The sequence below is a fragment of the Felis catus genome, chromosome C1 (genome assembly GCF_018350175.1).
Source record: "Felis catus isolate Fca126 chromosome C1, F.catus_Fca126_mat1.0, whole genome shotgun sequence".
NCBI classification, from domain to species: domain Eukaryota; kingdom Metazoa; phylum Chordata; class Mammalia; order Carnivora; family Felidae; genus Felis; species Felis catus.
In genome coordinates, this window is record NC_058375.1 from 104,338,908 (window position 1) to 104,351,069 (window position 12,162).

Sequence of the window (12,162 nt, forward strand, 5' to 3'; positions counted from 1 at the left end):
GCGGTTGCTCCTTTGCCTTGGGCAGTGTCGCGCAGAACCAGCCTCTGCAGGACCTTTCCTCCAGGGCCAGGGGAGGGCTTTGTCCTGTGGAGGAGAGCCCTCCTGTTCCTTCAGGAAGCAGACACCTGTTCCCTTCAGGCTGTAGAGAAGCTTCAGGCAGGCAGGCGGTTCTTCGGCTCTCCTGGAGAGGGCAGGCCAGGCGTGCCCTGTGCTTGTAGGAACACGTCCAGGTTGTCGTGCCCCCAGCACCGGCTGCCCTCCGGACTCCTCCTGGTGGCTTTGGTGGGCAGTGGATCTAGGGTGAGCCTGAGCTCTAGAACCCGCCACCCGGGGAGAGACCCTTCAGGGAAGTGCAGCTGCTGCCCCCTGGATCCTCCTGCCCTGCAGGCTCTCCTGCCCTGCAGGGATCTTCACGGGTCCTGGCCCAACAGAAGGTGAAGAATCCTTTCCCCGTGGTGGGAGGATGAGGGGGAGCGGGTGGGAAAATCTTCAAGGGGAAGGGGAAGTCTTCAAGAGCTTTCCAGGATTGTCTGCCTTGGCACTGTCAGGTAGCTGGCTGCCCTGTGATAATGGTGCTTGGTCTCATCTCGTCCTGTCCTTGAGCTTGTCCTGGCTCCACTCTGAGTCCAAGCAGACACAGGCAACCTGATTTGTGGTGTGTATTCAGTTGAGCCCCTTCCCCAAGTGGGGTAGTGACTGAGCTTCTATTTCCAGGACCCAAGGGGGGCGTGCAAGGACGCTATTGATGGGGGTTTGTCCCCCTCACCCTTTTCTTTCTCTGCCTCCGCCCTTCCTTCCTTCTCTTTCTTTTCTTTCTTTTTTTTAAACATCAAGAGTCCCATGCTCTACGGATTGAGCCAGCCAGGCACCCCTCCTACTTCCTTTCTTGCTGAATCTGTAACCCGGGAAAACAGACAAACAAAAAGCCCTGTTTAGATGTAGATAAATTGCTCTCCGTGCACTCAGGTACAAGGGGGAAAACATCAAGTGGATAGTAAGGATGAATCTCGAATACGTTTAAACACTTTAAAGGATTTTAATAATTTACATATAATGGCATAGAACATGTTTATGTCATGTCATATTTCTAAAGAGGACTTTTTGTGTGCATCCGACTGGTTTAATAGTTGTGGCCTAAAAACTGTTTTATGTTGTCTTCCGGGTTTTCTAATAATATAGAAAATATTGGTAGATATATTCTAGTTTATACAGGTCTTGGATTTATTTTCTCTTCAAATTCCTGGTGACACGTAGCCACCTAAATTTCCTATATTGGTTTTACTGGCCCAATAAGCGCACTTCAATTCCAATAGTATTTAAGGAGTTTATACAATATGAAATTATGTGTTTTCAGTACATTAAAGAGATCCTAAAAGATTTGTAAATGGAGAGTAAGTCTTAGAAGTCTGGAACTCATAGTGACTTAATTATTCTTACAATATTTTGGGGTAAAGGTTTTTAGGTATTTTATATTTTTATAGTCCACATGCATTTCTCCATTATGTGTCGAGTCAATTTGCAATTTTAAGACCTACTGTTATCTTTACGTTCTTCCAATGATACTAAACTGAGTTAATTAATTAGAACTTTTCTAATTAAGAGAGAAAAAACAAAACACTTTTAATATAATGCTGCTGCACATATTTAGACATCACATAGAGTAGCTGTGGGCAACGGGTTCAGAGGAGGTGTGGGGACCTTGAGGAGATATTGGTGAGGGTGAAAAACACATGCAACGTCTGCTCCAGGAAGTAAAGCGCTGTCAGGGAATGGTAGGGCAACTTTAAAAGATATGAGTGATCAGAGTTCCTGAAAAGACTGGGACTGGGGGTAAAGAAGCAATTTTTGAGGAGACAACAACAGAAGGACTTCCAATCATTATAATGATTGTAAACCCACCGATCCAAGGAGCCGAATGAACATGACGAATGAGCACAAGAGACAGGAAGGAAACCGTATCTAGTCACATCATAATTGTATTGCTCAAATCCATGGAAAAAGAAAGCAAAACCAAAAACAACTGTGCAGAAGCACCCAGAGGAAAAAGACATGGTACGTACAGAACACAAAAGTAAACAGGATGTCAGTTTTCTCCCCGGAAGCGGTGCAAGTGAGAAGGCAATGGAGCAGCATCAAAGTCAAGGTGGAATTCTACGCCTCCCCTCCAAAAAAGGCTTTCAGAAATGAAGGTGAATGACATTGGAAGACATACAAATGCTGAAAGACTACATCACCAGCAGACCCACACCACAAGAAATGTTAAATCCTCCAGGAAGGACACTGATACCAGATGGGAATCTGCATGTAGCCAAATGGATAAAGGACAACAGAATGGTAACCGCATGGGGAAAAATTTATATATATATATATATATATATATATATATATATATATATATATATATTACATATACACACACATACATATAGATACATACATACACACACATGAATACGTATATATACATATATGTGCACCCACACACATATGGTTTTTAAATTATTATTTAAATCTCTGAAAAAACATGGAGCAGATGAAACGAAAGTGATAACGATGGGTTTTGGGCTTTCTAACATGCAAAGTGAAACGCGTGATAGCTGCAGCCTAAAGGTGGGCAGGGGAATAATGGGAAGAGGCATGGGATCACTTGGAGGGAAGCTGGCAAGTTACAGATGTATATGTTATGAAGCCCAAAGCAGTAGCTGAAATAACAAAAGAAAGAGTGATAGCCGATAAGCCCACGGGGCGGGGAAGTCGGATCATACAAAAACCATGTAAACGCTATGTTATTAGAGCAATTGCTCTTCTAGGACTCTACCCCGTAGAAATGTTGGTACAAGTGACCAAAGATGTGTACAAGAATGAGGACTAAAGCAGTGTTTGTAACCATAAAATTCTAGAACCAACTTAATGTAAAGAATCTAAGGAAGGGGCTAAATAAATACTAGCACAAACAAAGGGTGGCAGAAACTGCATTGTTGGAAGGCATTCAGAGGGTTCTACTCTTTCGAGGACTTCTGGATTCCCAGCGACCGGTTCTCCTCCAGAGCTCTCCCGCTCTCATCCGTGAGGACCTTAGGTCCTCCGGCTGTGCGCGAGTGCCAAACGCTTTCTACGTTCTAGAAAAGAAGCACCTCGTCCCTGGGTGGGCTCGAACCACCAACCTTTCGGTTAACAGCCGAACGCGCTAACCGATTGCGCCACAGAGACCTTCGGGAGAGGAGGCCCCGCCCACAGCCCGATAGCGAGCACGCAAGGCCCTCAACGCTAGGAGGAGCCACCCGCCTTCTGTCTGAGGCCAGCGGCGCCTGAGGGAAGCTGAACGCCGCTGGGCTCCCCGGACGGCTCTTCCCGTTTGTTCCGCCTTCACCCGGCCTTCGGCGGGGCCGCTGTGGGGGAAGCTGGAGAGCCGGCGGGGTGGGGCGTGGTCCAAAGGGGCAAACGCCAAGAGAGAAGCGGGAAAAGAGAAGCGGGGGAGGCGTGGACGCGGACCACGAGACTTCCTAGGGCGCCTGTGCAGAGCCACCAGCCCAATCCGGGGACAAGGAGAACGGTTTTTGATGGTTTTTCTTCCTCGCGTGTCAGAATGGAGAAGAAGGGAAGGAGAATCCAAGGGCGGCCCGCAGTTGTCCGGGAACAAAGCAGCGCGGAAACTGGAATGACTTTGCGGCAAAAGTGCTCGAGCGCCGGCCGGGCTTGTCATCGGGCTGGTGGCGCGCCGTGATCGTATAGTGGTTAGTACTCTGCGTTGTGGCCGCAGCAACCTCGGTTCGAATCCGAGTCACGGCAGTACCTGGAGCACTCGCCGTTCCTCTCTTTTTTACTTTGGGTTTCAGCCTGCCCCGGCTGCGCCCCTTACCTGGGGGACAGAGAGGGCCCCGTGCTTTCCGCTGGCCACCCCGCGCCACCACGTCTTCACCCGAAGGGAAGGAAAGGAAAACTCGCCACAGCACTAACCTGGCGACCTTCTCCGTTCCGTTGGACTCTGACCTCAAGTCAAATCAACTAAAGGACTCATCTCCAGCGCCGCTCCAAAATGGCACAGTCCTCGATGCCCTCTACCTGTCCAGCAAGGAGCCTCATATGGTGGGCTCTAGTTGCTGCCAAACGGCGTCTCTGTGGCCCTCAAAATCTAAAGGGCCTGAAAGACCACACAAAACGTTCCATCACCTAGGTGACACCTCCTCCATAGACCTGTTTGTCGGCTTGAACCTTGGCCCCTGCGATTCAATCTCTGCCTCCGCGGACTTTTTCCATTCTTGGCTCTCTATGATCCTCCTTAACCGTCCTCACGGTGAGCTCCCTCGTTACTTGCGGTGCGCTCGCAAGGCTTTTAAATGCCTTCGGGCAGCCGCTTTCCACGCCAAAGGGTATTCATCGGGATACCACCTGGAGTTGTGGTCGTGCCACATCTTTGTCAAGAGTGGGGGTGTCCCCCTCTTTATCATGTTGCCGTGCTGCTGGGAGTAGTGCTATCTCAATGTGACTTTAGTATCCATTGCTCTGAGGGCTGAAAATATTGAGCACTCTTTTACGTGCCACGTCGGCCTTGTGTATCTTCTTTTCCCGAGGATCTGTTTCAGGTCTTTTACCCATCTAAAACACTTGAGTTGTTTGATTTTTTCTTTTAATTAGCAGCTTGGGGGAGCTCCTCACACATTATAATGACAGGTTAGGGGGTTTGTATGCCTTCTCCCTTGCTTGCTTGCTTGTTTTGTCAGATGGGTTTTGTGAGCACGTTCTCCCTGTCTGTCGCTTGCTGTTTTCATCGTCTTCCTGGGGTCTTTGGATGAGAAGATATGGTTAATGTTGATGAAGTCTAGGTTATCATGTCTTTTCTTTTAGACGTATTTTCCCCCTGGGTCTTGTTTACTAAATCTTTGCCTACCACCGAGTCACAAAGTGTCCTCAAAAAGTGCTTTATACCTTTACCTTTTATGTTTTATGAGGCACCTCCAATTGACATTTGTGTGTACTGTGAGGTGGAAATAAAGCTGTTTCCCTCCCCCTCCCCATATTGAACCTATTTCCTTTCTCCGTTGAACTGCTCTTCTTGAAAACGAATTCACCAGGTCAGCTGTGGGTCCATTTGTCTGTGTGTGTCTCCCGATGCCACTGGCACATTGCACGGTACTATAGGGGCTCAGAGTAAGTCTTCAAGTCCGCTAGCGTAAGCCACACCACCCACACAACCACCCGTTTTGTTCTTTCTCACACAGTGCAATACACTTGAGACGTGTAACAACTCATGTAACCAACACGCAGGTCCAGACATGCCGTCACTTCATCCCGCTCACTTCCGTGTGGGACACAGGATACCCCCCCTCCCAGACGTAGCGGTTACCCCCCGGTGGTCAAAGATCCTCTGATGTACCCCACCCTCCGGGGAGAAGGAATCTCCAGTTGTCTGCGGGGCCGCCGAACAGGCCAAATGTCCGGTGGGCACGCTGCAGGGGCAGCAGGCTGTAGGGCGGGGCGGGACCCGGAATCCAGTCGTTCAGGGCCGCCGGCTCTTCCTTGAAAGCCGTCTCGGTCCGCGCGCCGCCTCCGTCGCTGCGTCCCTCGGAGTCCTTTGGGGGATGTTGAGGACCGCGGGGTCTCACGCCGGGGCGGGGTCCGCCCCTCGCGCCTCCTCACGGCGACCTCGCATCCGCACGCGGCCGCCTCGCGAAGGCGAGACTCCCGGGCAGCTCTGGGGTGCGGCCCGGACCCGGCCACTTGTGGACCTGCCAGCCCTCGGCGTCTCCTGCGGGCTCTTGCTTTGGAGAGAGCGGGGAGGGAAGGTCCTTAGGGAAGGACTCCTGGGAGGACGGCTGAGCTCCCAGAAAGCCCGAGGCCTTGCAGAGCGCAGGGGGAAACTGTCACTCTGGTGGGAAGCAAGGAGAAGGAAGGGCTCCGTCGGTTCCCTGGTGGTCTAGTGGCTAGGATTCGGCGCTTTCACCGCCGCGGCCCGGGTTCGATTCCCGGTCAGGGAAGTGGGGCTTTTTTTTTTTTTTTTTTGCTTTTGGTTTTGTAGGTTGGTTGTTGGGCTTTGGTTTTTTGTTTTTTTTGGTGCCCCAATCTTCCTTTCATCCCCGGAGCTGTGCTGGCCGTCATCTGCGCTGCGCACCGCACCGACTCTTCCTTCACCTTCAGCGCTCCGGGGAAAGGACGCCAGGCCGCTCTACACGGCGCACTGTGCTTGCTGGGCTCCAAGTCAGCCGCCCCCAGGAGTGGCCTCAGAGGGCGACTAAGCATCTGGCTTGGGTTCACACTGTCGTGCAGAGGTTCAGATTCCTGTGGGGCCGCCCCAGGGACGCAGATCCGACCGAGTTCTGGAGGCCAAGCACGTCGCGGTGCTGCTGTGGACCCCTGGACACCGGCTGGTGGGCCGAGCCTCTCAGCTCAGTCCGCGCATAAAAAGGCTTACTTGGCGTTTGGGAGAGGTGCCTGGACGCGATACCCTCCCGGCCTGAGAGGCAGGGGAGGGGAGCGGTGGGAGGGGAACGGGTCCTCCTGCAAGGCTGTCCCATTCGCAGACTAAGCGGTCTAGCGAGGTGATGTTAAGTGACCCAACAAAGGCAGCATGTCAAGTGCGCACAAAATGGAAAACTGTTGTCGCCGCCGTAAGCAGGGGTAGGAGTGAGCATCAACACCAGGATGTCAAAACGATGACATCACAGTCAAATCCGTTTCTACAAGGGCTGTTGCATTTAACGCCCCCGTAGACTCTATACACCAGGCCCTGGGCACGTTTTCCTTTTTCCCTTCGATACCGGTTCCGAAGACCTGTTGGGGTACATGCGATGTCCACTGTGAGGCACGAGGAGAGCGAGCGAGGGCAGGGGGAGTTGCTGCGGACCTGGACTGCAGAGGCGGCAGCGCAGGGGCTGCGGGTCGGTGGGTGTGGAGCCGCTGCTGAGAGACCGACCGCTTAAGGGGTGGGGTGGGGGGCGGTTAGCCGGCAAGGGGTGGGAGCGGGGAGGTGGAGGGAGTCGCCTGAACTCTTTGGGGAGAGTGGTTTGGAAGAAGGGCGAGGGTTGGGGGGAGGGGGAGGGCGGTGACCCTGAGCGAACCAAGCGGGGACAGAAGTGTGCAGTGTGCTTGGCGAGCCCACGCTCACACCATAGGGGAGAATCGTGGCCCCGAAGGTGGTCCTTCCCGGAGCCGAGGCTCGGCTGGTGGCCCTCCCGTTGTCCTGGCGCCTGCGGTGCCCTCAAGCGCAGCGAACTCAGCTGCGCCCCGCCTGTTGGTGGGGGACCGCTTTCGGTGGCCTCTCCATGTTCTCCCCCTGCTCTCTTAGGTGGTAGGACTACTTCCCTTGCTCCCGTGCCGGCCCGCCGGAGACGCTGTCCTCGAAGCCGGAGAAAATTGTCCCGTGCCTCTTTCTCTACCCCTCTTTCTTTAGCACCGACATTGCGCGTGGTCCAGAGAGCCCTTCGGGAAACCTTGGGCTCACGTCCTCCCTCCCTCCCTCCCTCCCCTCCCCCACAGGCCTATACAGGGGCAGGGGATCCCAGAATCCCTTAACCCGGTAGGTGGGGGTTTTTTTGTCTCTTGTTTTTGTTTTGTTTTGGTTTGGTTTTTTTGACCCTGTGTACTTTGTGGCTCTTTTCTCCGTAGCGTTGTTGTCAAACCGAGGGCCAGAATTACCTTCTCTCCCTTTTGTTTGTACTCACACCCCGGGCTCATGCGCAGGGTGGCATCAAGTGACCGCTTTTTAAGAGACTGCCTGGACGAAACATGGATGGTGTGTGTTGGAGGTGCAGAATATAACCTGGTGGGCAAGAGGCACCGCATGGTTCTCACAGGCTTCCCTTCTCTAGCGTGTCACTCCAAGAGGTGCGGGATTTTTAAATTCACCCCTGCCATCTGGGTGATGCTGAAGGCATAGTTTTCAAAGTCAGAAAATACAATCTATTTCATGTTGGTTTAAGAGGTGCTTTTTGGTGTGTGTGTGTGTGTGTGTGTGTGTGTTGTGTGTGTGTGTGTGTTCCTTAAGCTCAGTTGGTACCTTTAAAAACATAGAGCCTAAAGGCAGATGGCAAGCTTGCAGGTGCCAGCACAAAAAGTGAAAATAGAGGCATCAAAGCTCCTTACGTTCCTAGGTGGATTGCCAAGATAGCTTCCTTTGTCTTCTGTTTGGGGACCTTGAGAGCGAGGAACACGGAAGACACAGATGCTTTCAGTCCCAGGCTCACTTAGAGAAGTATTAGAGGAGGTCCCCACTACATTAAGGTGGGACCCTAAAGTCCTAAGCCCTTGGGGGTAGGAGTGATGCCATCTAGTCCTGCTGCATCACTCCTACCCCTGCAAGTCCCGGGGCTCTTTGGACAAGGAAGGCAGCCTTGGCTCTACAAGCAGTATAAGGAAAAGGAAAGTTTAAAAAGCCCATGAGAATGAATGAATGAATGAATGAATGAGCGAGCAAGCAAGCAAGCAAGCAAGCAAGTGGTGGCTGGCTGGCTCACTGGGTAGGGCAGGTGAGTCCTGATCCTCGGGGTTGTAAGTTTACAGCCCCACAGAGGTTACTTAAAAATAAAATCTTTACAAGTACAATAAAATAAGGGCATCTGGGTGGCTCAGTCAGTTGAGCGTCCGACTTTGGCTCAGGTCATGATCTCACAGTTTGTTGGTTCAAGCCTCATGTCGTTCTTTGCACTGACAGTGTGAGAGGCCTGGTTAGTATTCTCTCTCTCTGTCTCTGTCTCTGTCTCTGTCTCTCTCTCAAAAATGAATACACATTTAAAAACAAAATAAAATAGAATAAAATAAAAGGCCCATGAGGAAACTGTGGCCATGGGCCTGACCTCTAGTGGATTTAGCCTTGAGTACACATAGCCTGGGTAGTCTGGGAAGCCTTAGGACGCCAAGTTGGTGTGGTCTGTTCCCTAGCCAGTAACAAACCCCAAGGGCCTGCCACAGGGGAATAATATTCAAAGGAGAACGTACTCATCCGAGGGCTGTAGAGGGCTATAGAGGTACCCACCTTCCAATAACACTTCCAGAGAATCAGCTAGCATCTAGAACTCAGTTATAAGACATAAGAACAAAATCTCATGGATCTAGAATTTTAGAGATGCTTCTATCAATCCTCGTATCAAATCAGACATGAAGATGGAAATTAGGAAATATTCTGAGTCAAACAAAACTGAAAATACTGCATCTCCTGCACAAGGTGTGGTGAAACCAGTCTTCAGGGGACAATACACAGCCTTAAGTGTAAATCGAGACAGTTAGGGCTGATTGCTAATGAGCTAAATCTCCATCTCAAAGAGTTACAGAAAGAATAACAACAACAAGGGCAGGTAGGAGCAGAAATTATATACAAAAGCAGGACTTTGAAAATAAGAAACAAAGTTAAAAAATAAATACAAAGAAAAAAGAAAATTAGAAATAAATATACAAAAGAGAAAAGTCAATGGTTGGATCTTTGAAAAACACTACTCTGCTAAAACTGGGAGGAGGGAAGAAGGAAGTCACTACTACTGAACTGGTAGACTTAAGGAAACAATAAATGGATATTATAAACACATATATACCAACCAATTAAAAGACTTAAGGGAAATGTATGTCTTGTAGTAATGATTTTTGCGCGGAGGGCGAGGGGAGGACTAGTCCTACAACCTTAAAAAAAAATTTTTTTTTAGAATTCAAAAATCTTCCTGCAAAGAAAGCTGAAGGACCAAAAAAGTTCCATTCGAGAAAATGACTCCAAAGCCCAGAAATTTTAAAAGCGTCAAAAGATGGCAGAATTCCCCAACTTATTTTTATGAGTTTGGATTGAAACCAAAAACTTCCCAAAAGGCAACATGAAAAACAGAATTACAGGCCTGACTTATTGCTGAGTATACATAGCTACAAACATTCTTCAAAATATTGAAATTAGCTAGCTAGCTATCTAAATGTTTATTTTTGAGAGAGAGAGAGAGAGAGAGAGAGAGAGAGAGAGAACACGGGTGGGGGGAGGGGCAGAGAGAGAGGGAGACACAGAAGGCACAGAACCCGAGCAGGGCTGGAACCCACCAACCCTGAGAATCATGAGCTGAGCTGAAGTCGGACGCTTAACCAACTGAGCCACCCTGGACTCCCTGATTTCCAGATGTATATTTAAAAATATGTTATGACAAAAATTGGTCTTAATCTAGGAAAACAGTTGATAATCATTAGAAAATAAATTAAGGGGCACTTGGGTGGCTCAGTCGGTTAAGTGCCCCACTCTTGATTTCAGCTCAGGTCATGATCTCAGGGTTTGTAACATAGAACCCGAGTTGGGCTCTGTGCTCACAACTCGCAGTGCTGAGCCTGGTTGGGATTCTCTCTCTCCCTCTCTTCTCTCTGCCCTTCCCCTGCTCCCATGTGCTCCTGTTCAACCGCTCTCTGTCTGTCTGTCTGTCTGTCTCTCTCTCTCTCTCTCAAAATAAATAAACTTTAAAAAGAAAATAAATTAATTCATCATATTAACAACTTAAAGGAGGAAAATCATAATCACTAAAACACAGAAAAGGTGTTTGAAGAAATTCATTATCAGTTTAATGATTTTTAAAAACCTCTTAGCCTAACAGGAATAGAAGAGAACAGCCCTAATCTGCTTAAGGGTAGCTTCCAAACCAAAAACAAACAAAACACCTTCAGCACACATTACAGTTGATGATAAAATACTGATCTGTCCTCCCCCCCCCCCCCCCACCCGGTCAGGAACCATCAGAAAGCAGACGAATAGGCCACCTTGACCATTTCTCTTCACCACTGTCGTGGAGATCTTAGCCAGTGAGAAAAGGCAAGAAAAATGATAGAGAAATGAAAAATGAAAAATGAATTACTATCATTATTTGCGGCATACATGAAATAAACTGCTGGAACTATAAAGAGAATTGAGTGTATTTTTGGTACATACACAAAATCAGAGAAAGGGGGCTATGATGAGGATTCAGGAAATGAAGGTATTGAAAACAGTATCAATGTTCAATGATCATAGCATATCATAATTCAATCCCAGGTACTGGGGTGGCGGGGGGTGGGGGAATATGATCCCTACCTCCACCATAACCCAAATCATTTCAATGTGGACCGGACACCGAAATGTGAAATGAACTCACAAGTGATTCCAGTTGCTATTAATGTAGCAGCGTATTCCTGTGATCTCAACTCTCAAGGGTAAGCAAGGATTTAAGAAATAAGACAAAAAGGTGAATTCTTAGTGACGAGGCTGATCAAGTGGACTACCTCAAGAATCTCTGCTCACCAAAGCACAGAATCAAGGGTAAAAAGTCAAGTCACAATTTGAGCGAATATACTTGGCAGCCAAAGAGATTTAATGACTGCTTGCAAAACAAGAGGAAAAAGACCGACCTATAGAAAAGTCACCACGGTGGGGGGGGGGGGGGGAACCTTATGGGAGAAAATTCAAGTGGCTAACAAACGTGTAACGGTGCTCCAATTCATAACCAGTAAGGGCTTTACAAAGGAAACCCCAATGAGAGAACATTACAGACAGGCAAATAACACCACTACTAATTAAATGGGGGTAGGGGATTAGGTAGAAGGTTCTGACCTGGTAAAGCATGGGAGTAAAGGGCTAATACTATTTTACTTCTTCATCTGTGTGCGGGTTACACAGGTGTGTGCATTACAATCAGTTGTTATGCTGTACACGCAGATTCTGTGCATTTTATGTATCTTACAATTTTTCAACACCCCTCCTCACACACACCCTGATGAATCCTATGAACAGAGAGAAGGTGGTTGAGATTCCAAGATTTTGTTTCACGAAGAAAGGTGAAACCACATGCCTCCAAGGACATCCCTATGCAGACCAGATCCATGAAGGTGAGTTTTGGGTTGATGTGAAGTCAAAGAGTACTCTCCCAGAACCAACCGTGATGTAAAATAATCTGTGAAGGCTAAATGCCTTTAGTTGTGTCATTTGAACACTCTGAAAAGGCTGTAGGCGGGAGCCATAACCTTTCAGATCTCTCCTCTGCTGTCTCATTGCTTAATTCACAACCCACAGCTCCTTTTTGCTCCTCTCCTTTAAGCTCTCCAAAATATTCTCTTGCAGTCCTGCCCTTGTGGGGTCTCCTCCCCGCCCAGCGCCTTTCCTATATCTTCTTCATTGAAGATGGAGGCAAGAAGAGGGGGAGGAGGAGGAGACCGCCTGAAAACGGAACAAGTTTCTCACAG

The 12,162-nt window shown here is 48.9% G+C and overlaps 3 non-coding genes across 3 annotated transcripts; 2 read left to right on the forward strand and 1 right to left on the reverse strand.

Moving 5' to 3' along the window:
* Positions 1–3,136: 3,136 nt before the first annotated feature.
* Positions 3,137–3,210, reverse strand: TRNAN-GUU. Its single transcript has one exon. It is a non-coding gene; the product is annotated as a tRNA-Asn (tRNA).
* A 507-nt stretch (positions 3,211–3,717) lies between these two features.
* TRNAH-GUG lies at positions 3,718–3,789 on the forward strand. The gene has a single exon. It is a non-coding gene; the product is annotated as a tRNA-His (tRNA).
* Positions 3,790–5,903: 2,114 nt separating this feature from the next.
* Positions 5,904–5,975, forward strand: TRNAE-UUC. Its single transcript has one exon. It is a non-coding gene; the product is annotated as a tRNA-Glu (tRNA).
* Positions 5,976–12,162: the final 6,187 nt, after the last annotated feature.